The following is a 13,744-nucleotide window of genomic DNA, read 5'->3' on the forward strand; positions in this document are numbered from 1 at the left end:
ATTTTGGGCTTAGGTACTAACTCTTTATAGAATCCAAAAAGTGAAATACTGTGTGACCTGTTTATAGGAATATTTTAAGAAAAATATCTTCTTTTAACAAGCTCTCAATAATTAAAAGACAATTTTTCAGTAGAGATATCTGTGATGGTGTTATGATTTTATGATGACACCAGTTCGGTGATAACTGTGATACAAATAATATTAAGTGCTCTTGTACCTGTATACTTCTCTTACCCAAATGTGGCACCTATTTGAGGGAAAGATCCTAAAAATTCTAAATCACAATATCAAAGTTTTTATTATTATTTATTACCACGATACTATTGAATATGATAAATATTTTAAAGAATATGTGTTGTGAATAATTTTTCCCTTTGAAACAACTTTTCATTTCATAAATAATTGTTAAAAAAAACAATATTGATGAAAGAAGGAGAACTTGCCGGAAAGTGATGTTAAATAAGGGAGTTATCTGGAAAGTAAAAAGTTCGAATACTCCCTTATTTAAAAATGAAACCAAATAAATTCTGAGTATTTATATTTTAAAAGAAATGTTTCTTGCCTTAAGTTATTTTTAATCTTATGTATACCTACATTGACAAATTAGAAACAGCTGTTATTTTTCTATGATAAAAAAAATATATATATATAATTCTCTTCAAGACTATTAATTAACCTACATTAAAATACACTGACAATTTAATAATAACTTATTGTTATTGAAGACAGTATTTCCACAGAATCTTTATAAGCTAAATTACCCATTTCATTCAAAGGAAAAGAAAAAAGAAATGCAAAACACAATTTGTTCATTTATGACGGTATTATTAATAGGGCTATACGAATAGAGATTAATGTAGTCCACTACCGCAACGGCTGGCAGCGTCTAGTTTTAAAATAGCCATCGCGATGTTGCATGTATCATGTAGCCTGTACGGAAAACAGATCCAAGTTCTATTTTGTAGTTACTCCATGACAGCACAATACTAATCACAATATTGACCCTTAATTACTCGCTCTAAGGTAATTAGTTTAAGTATATTATTCTAGATAATGTCTTAAATGTAGTTGTTAACTTTTTTTTTCTTAACCTACTCCATGGGTTTAGATTATAATACATCATGAATTGTAAATATCCGTAACATATATTTTTTTTTATATATCAATAATATTTATTCATAAATAATATGATTCGATTGTAAAATGTTTAACACGTCTTAGACGTATTAAATTATTATACATCTTACTCGTATCTAGTATTACCGTTGCGTGTTTAATTTTTAATTAAAACAGATATTAATGGATTTCTAATACAAATTAGCTAAATTCAATAGACAGTAAAGATCGAAAAATACAATTAGCTGTATAATTTTATGCAGTTTGAACTAGTTAAACTTGTGGTAAAAAAAATTTTATAGACGTAAATCATCCTTAGAATATTTTTTTTCCACTTATCTTTAATAACATCACAAAATCAGTATTATTAAGAACAATCTAAAGAGTTAACAGAGAAATCTTTTCTAAAACTCTTCTAAAATTAAATCCAGGACATAGAATCATTAGATAAAATTAAAATAATTAACTAATTCATAATTTTTTTTTTATTTTCGTGATAGGTATGCAGTTTTCCTACAAAGCTATCATAGTTTTAGTAAAATTTCCCATTATTGCCCCAGTGTAACCCACCTTCATAAATTTCTTGTCATTCCATCCCCATTAACCTCAAAAATTTTGGTTTCTTCAACCGTGATTACTACCAGAATTTTTTTTATTTTTTTGCCTTTTAATGACTCCTTTCTAATTAAAAATATGTTTACCCTTACCTAATGTAAGTTGTGTCCACCGTAGTCGCTTTACAATTTTCTCATTACGTGTTCTTAATGTTTAACTTTTTTCCTGTAACTCATTCATTTAAAAGAATTCATTAATAAATATTACTCAAAATGTTTAATTTTTCTATATCGGTACTTTTACATGTGTTTACGTTTTATATGAATTTGACTTGATTTTAAAAAAACTTTCTTGAATCATTTAAATGGTATTTATATTGGCTGAACAAAAATAAGAATTAATATTAAAGCACCATTAACAAATAAGGCTTGATAGACATTATAATAACAAAATTTAATTTATTTAAAGCTAATTTTAATCTAATGTTCAAGATGTACTGTGAATTTGTCTAATTGAGTTTGTAAATGCTATATAAAGATATCCTTGTAACCTTTCTCGTAGTCGTTCACATTTTCCAAAAATAAAATCTACCTTTTTTTTTATATAGAACATTTTTCCTTACAGATACTTTATTTTTCTGTTGTCTGAATGGTTAATTAAGTAAATAAAAAAAAGACTCGTTTAAAGTGAAATAAAACTTCTTTAACCGCACATTAAAACGAAATATGACGCCCGTTTTTACAATTATTTACTTCATAAATAGAAAAACTTACTGTGATAGGTATTTTTTTTTCTCAATGCTAACGTACACAATACGCGTTACGAAAATGAATTACTTCCATTACAGTTGTTACAAAAAAATTAGTACATCGTTTAAGATTGGAAAAAAACGGGAAAATGAAAAACCATCACACTACTTTTTTTTTTTTTGCAAATAAGACTAAAATTGTGTTATGTTCTATCGAAGGAATGAAAAATTGTTTTTATTATAAAAAGAGAAAAGAAGAAAATATCATGTTTAGATTTTTTTATGGTGTGGCTGAAATAGCTACATAGATTTTAAAAACAAACTGTTAAACGATTTTTACTGTGTAGAAAAATTTTATTTTATATTGATGAAAATTAAATAATTTTTTATGTTGTAGCATAAATATTCAATTTATTAACTAATTTAAATAAAAGGATCATATTATTTTGCACTTACTTCCCCATAATCGAATTCGAAATCCTATGTTATGTGTACAATACCTAGTGATTTAATTTAAATTTATTTAAAATTGCATATTAAATTTAATTATAATATGTAACGGTTATTAAAAGATCTTCATCTTCAAACGGTTCAACCGTTTTTGTTAAAGTTTTGGTGATTATTTAAAAATAAATAATACAGTTTTTAGCTTTTATAATATTTTGCGAACATCATTACAAAATACTAATATGTTGTGAGGTTTTTCGAGTTGTTGGAAATTTGAAAAGAAATCAGTCACCTATATTAAAACAAGCTTATTAGAAGCAAACTAAATGAAAAATTTCTAACAAACTTTATTTCTATATTACTATTTTTTTTAATTTATAAAATCAACAAAATCGCTTGAATAAATTTAAAATTTACTGATACTGCAGTCTGTTAATTATTTATTTATTTAAAGCAGTTTCCAAACTTTCAGTTTAAAAGTTATAGTACTATTTAGTTGGCAAATCTACTGCATAACGAATGACAACGGAATACCGATAGTAATTAATTAAACTAAGATTTATTTCTTTACGAAAGTCGGCAATGAAAATTGTATAAAACTATAACACCCATTTAACAAAGCGATAAGTGTGCTTTCCAATTCTACATACAATCAAGGCCAGCCAATCCAGAGTTGTAATTGATGATTATAAATAATTCCACCAATTTTTTGGAAGTTACCCGACTAAATTTCATAGAATTATCATAAACAAAGCTTCAGAAATTTCTTTAGATATAGATATGTTATTCATTTTTTTTTTCACTTTTAAATTACCATTGGGGTTCATCTGATTCTTTTTCCCTAATCTTTTTTATTTTTATTTTTAAGGCCAGAAACCACTCTAAAAACAAATTTAACCTCTAAGAATTATACATAAAGAATGATCTTAGAATTATACATATTTATCTTCAGCAAGCATCTTACGTCATCGGTTTAATTTACTTCAAAGAACCTAGGTAATGAAAGAAACAGAATTTAAGAGTGCATATTCCATCTTATCACAATAAAATAAATAACAGTTTAAAAGACTACAAAAGAAGCGAATTAAATGTAATTTTTTCCAGTTGTGGAAATTTAACATCAAACTCAAAAAATAATACTAGATTTAGAAATTGTATAAAGACGAATTCAAAAAACCCTCTGTTTTGGCGCTAACCAAAACAGCAAGATCGTCAGCTTAGGTATGGCTTTACAAACCATTGACAGTCGGAGCCGAAGCACCCCGTCATAAACTATAACACAAGGGGCCAAGGACAGACACCTGCGGTGCGCCGCCGTAAGGCTGAAATCTGTGAGTCCCGCCCTGAGCGCCGGCTGTTATCCATCTATCACTCAAGTATTCACGTATTTATCTCTGCAAATAGTTACTAATGCCTTTCTCAAGAAGGACCGTCATTTTTGTGTCCCACGGTAGGATCCCAAATGCGTTTTTACCATCGAGAATTACTAACGCGGGAATACATCTTGTCCTCCATGTGCCGCTGCGGACCAACGCTGCCCAATTAACAACCTTACTAATCGCTTGTACGGTCAAACGACCACGCTAGAAACCAAACTGGCTATCGAGAATACCCGCTCTTGTGGTCAACTCGTCTATCACTTTCGCTGCTATCATCCGCTCGACCGCCTTGCCTATGTTGTTGATCACACAGAGTGGGAGGAATTCTGTCGGTGCAGCCTGCTTCCTGGCCTTCGGAAGGAAAACCAGGCGCGACTCTTTCCAGCATGTCAGATATGTCTTATTTTCAAGCCCAAAATTGGCAACATCAGATATTTCCTAAATCACAGTCCTGCGGAGGCCTTTAAGTACTGCGGAAGGAATCCTGTTGGGGCTTGGGCTTTTCTTATTGTTTAATCTAAGAATAGCCGTAGAGACTTCCTCAAGCATGAATCTATCCCTCTCACAATCTATAACCCCACACACACACAAACTTTAATTACGATTCGTTTTAAAGTTTTGTAGGTTCAAAATTAACCACACTCGGTGTGTTTAAAATTCACCTCGGGTTCCCTCCATAACGGATAAACAGCTTAAACATTTCCCCTGGTAAATAGGTTTAAAACCTAAAACTAAAAACCAACAACGAATTGAGTCACAACAAAATGTGTAAAAGGTCTTATGCAATGACGGACCAATACACAACACATAGATTTCGAATCTGTGAAAGGGTGTAAAGAGCTCTTAAATTCAATCATTAAAATCCTTATTTCTTAAATCTTGTATATAAATGGAATAAAAAATGTCTATTTTCTGAAAGAAATTCATTAGGAAATTATATTTTCTTTTCTGTTTCCCAGGACTATTCGTAAATTTTTTGATAAACCTATTTCTTTACTGTTCCTTCATATCTGGTGCATTTGATTAGCATGTGTCTGACCGTGACTCTAGTGTCACGGTCAGCACATGTTAATCTTTCTTGCCCAATCAACAAATACATCGATGTTAGGTTTGTGTGTCCAATTCTTATTCGTGTTATCATTACATCCTCTGTTCGTTTTAATGTAATCTTACACTTATATTTAAATGGAGAATCCATTATTGCGTTTAATTTTATTGTATCAGTTCTCCTTATCATATCTTATTTTCTTATGATGGCTGAAGTTCCCACAGCTCTTGCATCTTTTGAATGTTGTAAGTCACGTCTTCTTCTATTGTTTAACAGCGGTACGTGCAGCTGCGTTTATGGTTTCATTTCCTAGGATGATGAAGTGACAAGAAGTCCATAAAAATACGCACTTTTGTTCTTTCTGGTCGGTAGCTTGAAGTGTAGAAAGTACTGCCTGTACAAGGGGTTCAAACGTGTAACAATCAATCATGACATGCAAGCATCAAGTGCCTCAGTTAAGATGACAGCTATCCGTACACTGTAGTGCTCCCAGTATCGCAGTGTTTGCCATATGACGTAGCACTCTGTCATGTACACGCTGGCTTTCCTTGGGAAGTTCAAATTGTTGGAATAATTCATTGTAATAAACGGATATCCAACCGCGTCCTCTGTTTTCGACCCGTCCCTGTAAAATTCTCGCCAGCCAGCATATTACTCTTTTGAAATTTTCTGTAACATCTTTTGCGATTCCACTGTTTCTTGACATGTGTAAACATCTCCAACCCGCAAAGTGTCTGTGGAATACACCATGATGAATTATTACATACAGATAAAGCAAGACATGTTAGTAAATTTAATTCACATTTCTGATGCAGTTCAATGAGTTTCATACCTGCTGGTAGTGAATACGTCTGGCAACAAGCGTAATGATTGTTTAGAGGATAATTATTAAATTTACCATAATTCATATTTCTGAAAGAAAGATCTTTGTATTAGGTGTGATTGGAAAGTTTGAAGACACATGTCATCGCTGCTCAAAAGGAAGGGCAAAGTTTGACCGCAGATGTGGAAGGGGAAGCTTGTATTGTCCTTGAAACGTTCTTAATAGATACCACAATATCTTTGTTCAGAAGAGAATGGCATCCTGATGGATGAAAATGTATTTTCGGTTCTCAGCGGATTATTGATTTTGCAAAATGGATGAAAACCGGAACAAGTTTGTGTTAAATTTTGTTTGAAAAGCGGAAAATCAGCTTCGGAGACTTATGAACTCTTAAACCTAGCTTACGGGTTATAAACTCTTAGATTTACGGGTTAAATGTTTTTATCTGGTTCAACAGATTCAAAGATGGCCGCGAATCAGTCGAAGATGACCCCCAGTCCGACCAGCTTTCCCCTTCAAAAACCAACGAAAATATTATGAAAATTTGCGATTTAATGCGCTCTGATTGTAGACTTACAATAGTGGAGATGGCTGATGAACTGAATCTAAGTTTTTATGCGGTTCAGTCAATTTTAACTGAAAATTGGATATGCGTTGAATATCCGCGAAATTCATTCCAAAATTGTTGTCAGACAATCAGAAACAACACGGACTGAAGCCTCCACCGCCTGACTCGAAACAACACCGACTTGAACTGATTAATCGGTTGAAACACTCAGATTTGTTAAATAGGGTAATTAAAGGCGACGAATGGGTTTATGGGTATGGCCCCGAAATAAAGGCACAATCATCGCAGTGGACGGGTCCAAGTCTACATCGATCGAAAAAAGTGCGACAAAGTCAGTAGAAGTGGTTGAAGATGGTAGTTTTCTTCGATTCTACGGGTATCATGTATCCCCCTAAGACACAGACAGTCAACCAGGAATATTATAGAAGTGTCTGTCCTTCAGCGTTTGTGCGAAAGTGTGCAGAAGAAAAGGCCTACAGACTGGTGAAACAAAAATCGTGTCCTTCAACACGATAACGTATCGACTCATTGTGGAATCGCGGAATTTTTGTCCAAATTCCAAATTCCTCTGTGTCCTCAACCCTTCTATTCCTCTAATTTTCTATTCCTTAATTTTTAACTGTTTCGTAGACTGAAATTTCCGCTAAAAAAAAGGGAACTGATTTCACTCAATTGAAGACATCCAGGTAAATACATCGAGGGTTCTTTCTTAATACACTTAGTAAAGAAAATTTTCTGGAATGCTTCCAAAAGTGGAAACGCCTTTGGAGTCAGTGTGTTGGAGAAAGGAACTACTTTGAAAAAGATCCTTAGCCTGTAAGTACTGCCATTTTGAACCCATAAGACCTGTCTTAAAACTTCCAATTATACCTCGTAAATCGCAAGAGGAATAAATTTTAGTGGTACTGTTGCTGCCAGACTGCAAGGACTCTCCACAAGACTGGTACAGAATTTGCCAACAGCATCCCAGTGTTTTGGATTACAGCAAGCAGTCTTAGTGCATTTTTCCATTCTGATGAATACACAGTATACGGCAGTCCCGTAGACTATTTTTAACTGACTAAAGACAAGAAAAGAAGTAAGCACATTTCTCTGTCTGCTCTCCAATTAATATTACTAAGATATTTGATTTGACTTAAGCCTTTTTGTTTGGGTGTAACTTGTTTCACGTGTTGGTACCATGTAAGTGCTTTATTAAAGATTACACTGAAAATTTTCACACTGTCCGGATGTTAGGAATCAGTTCTATTTATTGTTAGATGAGGATGTGAGAATGTTGATATGGGTGACATAATTGGTAAAAATTAACAAAGCACGTCTTCTTAGCAGAGAAACAGCAGCTAGAACAGTTTATTTATGTCCTTCTGAAATTTAAAGAGGACGATAGGATTATTTCTGCATGCATAAAAGATACTGAGGTCATCTACATAAAGGCATTTGCCTATTCAAAAGATTTATAGTCCATTTATAAACATAGATGGAAATGAAATGTAATGTAATGTATGTAATGTTTTATTTACATTCGGTAGTCCATTTATAGTGATGGTAAAAAGTACTCTGCTAAAAGGGACTCCATTTTCTACACCTCTCACAATTGAATAAGTGTCACCTACTTTCACTTTTATCTTCCTTTCAAGTAATATACTAGCAATTAGTTTAGACAGATTACCTCCCAATCCCCAGTTATGCATTAGTCTCAAAACCCCACACCACATGGCATATTGAACGCCTTTGAAAAACATTTTCACAAAATGTCAAAGACTCAGATAAGGCATTCAGGATTTCAATTTCTAAATGAACCATCTGATTGGTAATAGAGTGAAATTTCCTGTAACTCATCTGATATGGAGATAATAGATTTTTTACTCAAAGTACCATATTAGCCAAAAACTGATCATTTTTTCAAGGATCTTTACCAAACAACAAGTGAGGGAGATAGGTAACTCTTTACTTGTTGCTTATTACACAATGTAAAATATAACTCCAACAATAGCTGTATATGTCATGTTGTTTCACAGCTTTCAGATATTGAGATGCATATAAAGTAACAGAAACAGAAGAGGTAGGGAAAAATTATTTTTTTGATAGCAATGATATCACTATACAGAAGATCCAGTAATGAACAGACTGAATATGTTCACTTGTCCGGCTGAATATCTATTGATAAGTGGGGATGTAACTATTTAATAGTATACTTGTTTCAACAAAGAAAACCATATCAATCCTCATTCTGCCTAGTTTTTTGAAGTGGAATGGCTATTTTTAAAATTGTTTAAGAGTAATTTAAGTCTTCTGCCTGGTCATCTTTAAAATGGCCTTGTACATGCACTGACAGAATGGAAAAAGGAGGGTTGTTATGTGGTTGTGAACGAACTTGTATTTTTCTTAGCTGTAAAAGGGGTTAATTTATTTCAATGTTGTTTATTTTAAACAAATGTTTGCATTAAGGTTATGATTCTTACATGCAAATAAATTCTGTGTAATATCCCACCTTGTACCTGCATCAGTATGCTAATTATATTAACATAGTATTTTAAGTTATTGTTTTCAAACATGACACTGTTTCTATATGAAATTAGTTATAATGTAAAAATAAAACAAAAAACAAACTTACCAATAATTTATATTATGTCTAGCGTTTCAGTCATTCAACCACCCTCAGGAGAGAAATGTTATGATAATTTAAAACATTAAAATCATACCAACTGGTTGTCACTGTATAAACGTAATTGCATAAGTTATGTAAGAGTGTCTCAGTTGTTATGAATAGTAATAGTTGGAAGTTACCAAGATAAAAATCAGGTTAGGTAACTTGATAATTATTAGTTATATGTTTAAATAGAATACTGTCTTCAAATTTGATTTGTTCGTTAATTAATTTATTTTTATAATAATATATATAATGAAATTTTTCACGAACGCTGGTTTTATAAAAATCGTTGGAAAAATCTAATACCTTAATAAAATTATCAGGGTTGTAACTATGTTTATTTTGTAAAATGTGTTAAGCATAATTGGATTTATCTAAATAGCCTTTCTTTAATACTAATGCATTATTATACTATTATATTTGTTATAATAGTATTATTATATTATATATAATACTATTATTCTATATACTATATTTTTCTTTAGCTCTAACAGAAAAAGAATGGTTGCCCATACCAACCATCTTCTATCCAACTTATATTCAACCATCTTCAACCATCTTATATTCTAGATAGCAGTCTTCACATTTTAAACTATAGACTTCTTTTTCTAAGATATTTATACATTTAAAGTTTATTATTTCAGTAGGATTATTGTTAGTGGTGTATGTTGTTTTTAGATTATAAAATTTATATATTTTTTATTAAAATATACATAAAATGGGTTGAACTCTATTTTTATCTAATATTTTTCTGAATCATTAGGTAATAATTTTATGTTATTTTTTATAAATATTTTATTTTTGATTTTACAGTATAATTTATAATCACTTTTTCATTGTAGACATTTAATATTGCTATGTTCTTTATAATATTTAATTCAGAGTTCAGTGTCAAATTATTATGTTTGAAATATTTAATAGCTCTACAAATCAAAGAATTAAAAGTTGCCATTTTTTTGGCAAGTGGTAATATATAATATTCATAGTTTCATTTGTATTAATATTGTTGATAAGGATAAAATCAAAACCTAAACCAACAACGATTGTTAACGTCCCTACAAGCGCCCATGATGGTGATGAGGTAGAGTGTGTATACGAAGAAATTGACAAAGCAATTAAACACATAAAAGGGGATGAAAATTTAATAATAGTTGGATTGGAATGCAAGCATTGGAAAAGGCAAGGAAACAAATATTGTGGATGAATATGGGCTGGGCAAAAGGAATGAAAGAGGGAACCGACTTATAGAGTTTTGCACAAAGTATAATTTAGTAATAGCCAACACCCAGTTTAAAAATCATAATAGAAGAATATACTCATGGAAAAAGCCAGGCGATACTGCAAGGTATCAGATAGATTATATCATGGTTAAGCAAAGATTTAGAAATCAACTCGTCGACTGCAAAACTTACCCTGGAGCAGACATTGATAGCGACCATAATTTAGTGATAATGAAATGGAGACTGGGGTTTAAAAACCTGAAGAAAAGGTGTCAGATGAATCGGTGGAATTTAAAGAAGCTTGAGGAAGAGGAGGTAAAGAAGATTTTTGAGGAGGACATCGCAAGAGGTATGAGTAAAAAAGATAAGGTAGAAAATGTAGAAGAAGAATGGGAAAATGTTAAAAAGGAACTTCTTAAATCAGTAGAAACAAACTTAGGCAGAACAAAGAGATTTGATAGAAAACCTTGGGTTTCACACAATATATTGCAGCTGATGGATGAACGTAGAATATATAAGAATGCTAGTGATGAAGAAAGTAAAAGGAACTATCGACAATTAAGAAATACAATAAACAGGAAGTGCAAACTAGTGAAAGAAGAGAGGATTAAAGAAAAGTGTTCAGAAGTGGAAAGAGAAGTGAACATTGGTAAAATAGACGGACCATAAAGGAAAGTTAAGGAAAATTTGGGGTACTTAAATTAAAATCTAATAATGTGTTAAACAAAGATGGTACATCAATTTATAATACGAAAGGCAAAGTCGATAGGTGGGTGGAATATAATGAAGAGTTATACGGAGGAAATGAATTAAAAAATGTTGTTATAGAGGAACACGAGGAAGTTGAAGAGGATGAAATAGGAGAAACAACACTGAGAAACAACAACTGGCAGAAAGGTTCCTGAAATAGACGGAATACCTGTGGAATTACTGCGCAGTGCAGGTGAGGAAGCAATTGATAGATTATACAAACTGGTGTATAATATATATGAAAAAAGGGACATTCCATCAAACTTCAAAAAAAGTGTTATAGTCATGATACCGAAGAAAGTAGGAGCACATAAATGTGAAGAATACAGAACAATTAGCTACTCATACATCAAAAATCTTAACTAGAATTCTGTATAGAAGAATTGAGAGGAGACTGAAAGAGGTGTTAGGAGAAGACCAATTTGATTTCAGGAAAAGTATAGGGATAAGGGAAGCAATTTTAACAATCAGATTAATAGTAGAAGGAAGATTAAAGAAAAACAAACCAACATACTTGGCATTTATACACTTAGAAAATGCATTTGATAACGTAGACTGGATTAAAATGTTCAGCATTAAAAAATTTAGGGTTCAAGTATAGATATAGAAGAACAATTGCTATCATTTACAGGAACCAAACTTCAATTGTAATGATCAAAGAACATAAAAAATAACCATAATAAAAAAGGAGTCCGACAAGGATGTTCCCTATCCCCCGTTACTTTTTAATCTTTACATAGAACTATCAGTTAATGATGTTAAAGAACAATTTAGATTCGGAGTAACAGTACAAAGTGAAAAGATAAAGATACTATGATTTGCTGATAATATAGTAATTCTAGCTGAGAGTAAAAAGGATTTAGAAAGAACAATGAAATGCATGAATGAAGTCCTATGCAAGAACGACCTCATGAAAATAAACAAGAACAAAATAAAAGTAATGAAATGTAGTAGAAATAACGAAGATGGACCACTAAAGTGAAAATAGGAGGAGAAAAGATTATGGAGGTAGAAGAATTTTGTTATTTGGGAAGTAGAATTACTAAAGATTGATGAAGCAGGAGTAACATAAAATGCCAAATAGTACAGGCGAAACGAGCCTTGAGTCAGAAATATAATTTGTTTACATCAAAAATTAATTTAAATATTAGGAAAAGATTTTTGAAAGTATATGTTTGGAGTGTCGCTTTATATGGTAGTGAAACTTGGACGATCGGAGTACCTGAGAAGAAATGCTTTTGAAATGTGGTGCTATAGGAGAATGTTAAAAATCAGATGGATGGATAAAGTGACAAATGAAGAGGTGTTGCGGCAAATAGATGAAAAAAGAAGCAGTTGGAAAAATATATCAAAAAGAAGAGACAGACTTATAGGCCACATATTAAGGCATCCTGGAATAGTCGCTTTAATATTGGAGGGTCAGGTAGAAGGAAAAAATTGTCCAGGCAGGCAATGTTTGAAATATGTAAAACAAATTGTTAGGGATGTAGGATGTATGTGTATAGGGGGTATACCGAAATGAAACGACTAGCACTAGATAGGGAATCTTGGAGAGCTGCATCAAACCAGTCAAATGACTGAAGACAAAAAAAAAATTGGTATACATATCCTTTATACCCAAGGTTATGAGTCTAGTTGATCTGTTTATTTCTATTACTGTCTATTAATTCATAACCATTTTTTAAGTTACAATTGTTATTTAATTTGATGTTTTCCTTCAATGTATTAGATAAAAATTAGGTTAGTTGATATGTAGGTGAATTAATAAAATTTATAAGTGGACGTATGGGAAAACCATGTTTATGAATCTTAGCTTTGTATATGCGGGTTCGAATATTAGTTGAATTAAATTTTTGTTTATTTTAAGTATCCTGGAAAACATATTTACATTTATTAATTTTAAAAGATATGTCTTTTTTTAATTTTCGCATTAGGATCCTTCATTTCTTTAAAATTATTATTTATAAATTGATTTGCTTTTTCCATATATACATTATAAAATCTGATGTGGATGCTGCATGACTTCCTTGTATGCCTAATAAATTACATATACACATTTTTTTTATATGAAAAGTACATAAAATTTTATTTCAATAATAACTTCTGATATTTTTTTTTATTATTATTTATTGTAATTATTTTACAATCAGACGTTAATAATTATTAATAAATCAATATATTTAAATTAACAAAAAAATTTAAAAAAAAGGGATGAAGTCGGATTTAGACTGATGTGCCTTCCCCTTGTAACACCCAAATATTTCATTAATTAGAATGTTATTTGGCTACAACTCTGGAACCAATGAAAATATCTACCACTTATGATAAATCATTGAAAAGCTCTCAATTGGGGCTCAAGTCCAGAATCCAATCTTATTTCGATTTTGGGTTTTTTGGATTCTTTTGATCCATTCGATTGCAATCAAACGGGGAGGCGCAC

General features: G+C 31.4%; 1 protein-coding gene across 3 annotated transcripts in view; it reads left to right on the forward strand.

The window, feature by feature from the left end:
- The first annotated feature begins 863 nt into the window (after window positions 1-863).
- SmydA-2 (SET and MYND domain containing, arthropod-specific, member 2) overlaps window positions 864-13,744 on the forward strand; it is a 65,739-nt gene continuing 52,858 nt past the window's right edge. For all 3 annotated transcript variants that reach the window (XR_012757603.1, XM_075374728.1, XM_075374719.1), the window contains exon 1: window positions 864-1,023. The gene's annotated coding sequence lies outside the window, so the exon portion shown is untranslated. The remainder of the gene's footprint in view (window positions 1,024-13,744) is intronic.

Source organism: Lycorma delicatula, chromosome 1 (genome assembly GCF_047948215.1).
Source record: "Lycorma delicatula isolate Av1 chromosome 1, ASM4794821v1, whole genome shotgun sequence".
NCBI lineage: Eukaryota > Metazoa > Arthropoda > Insecta > Hemiptera > Fulgoridae > Lycorma > Lycorma delicatula.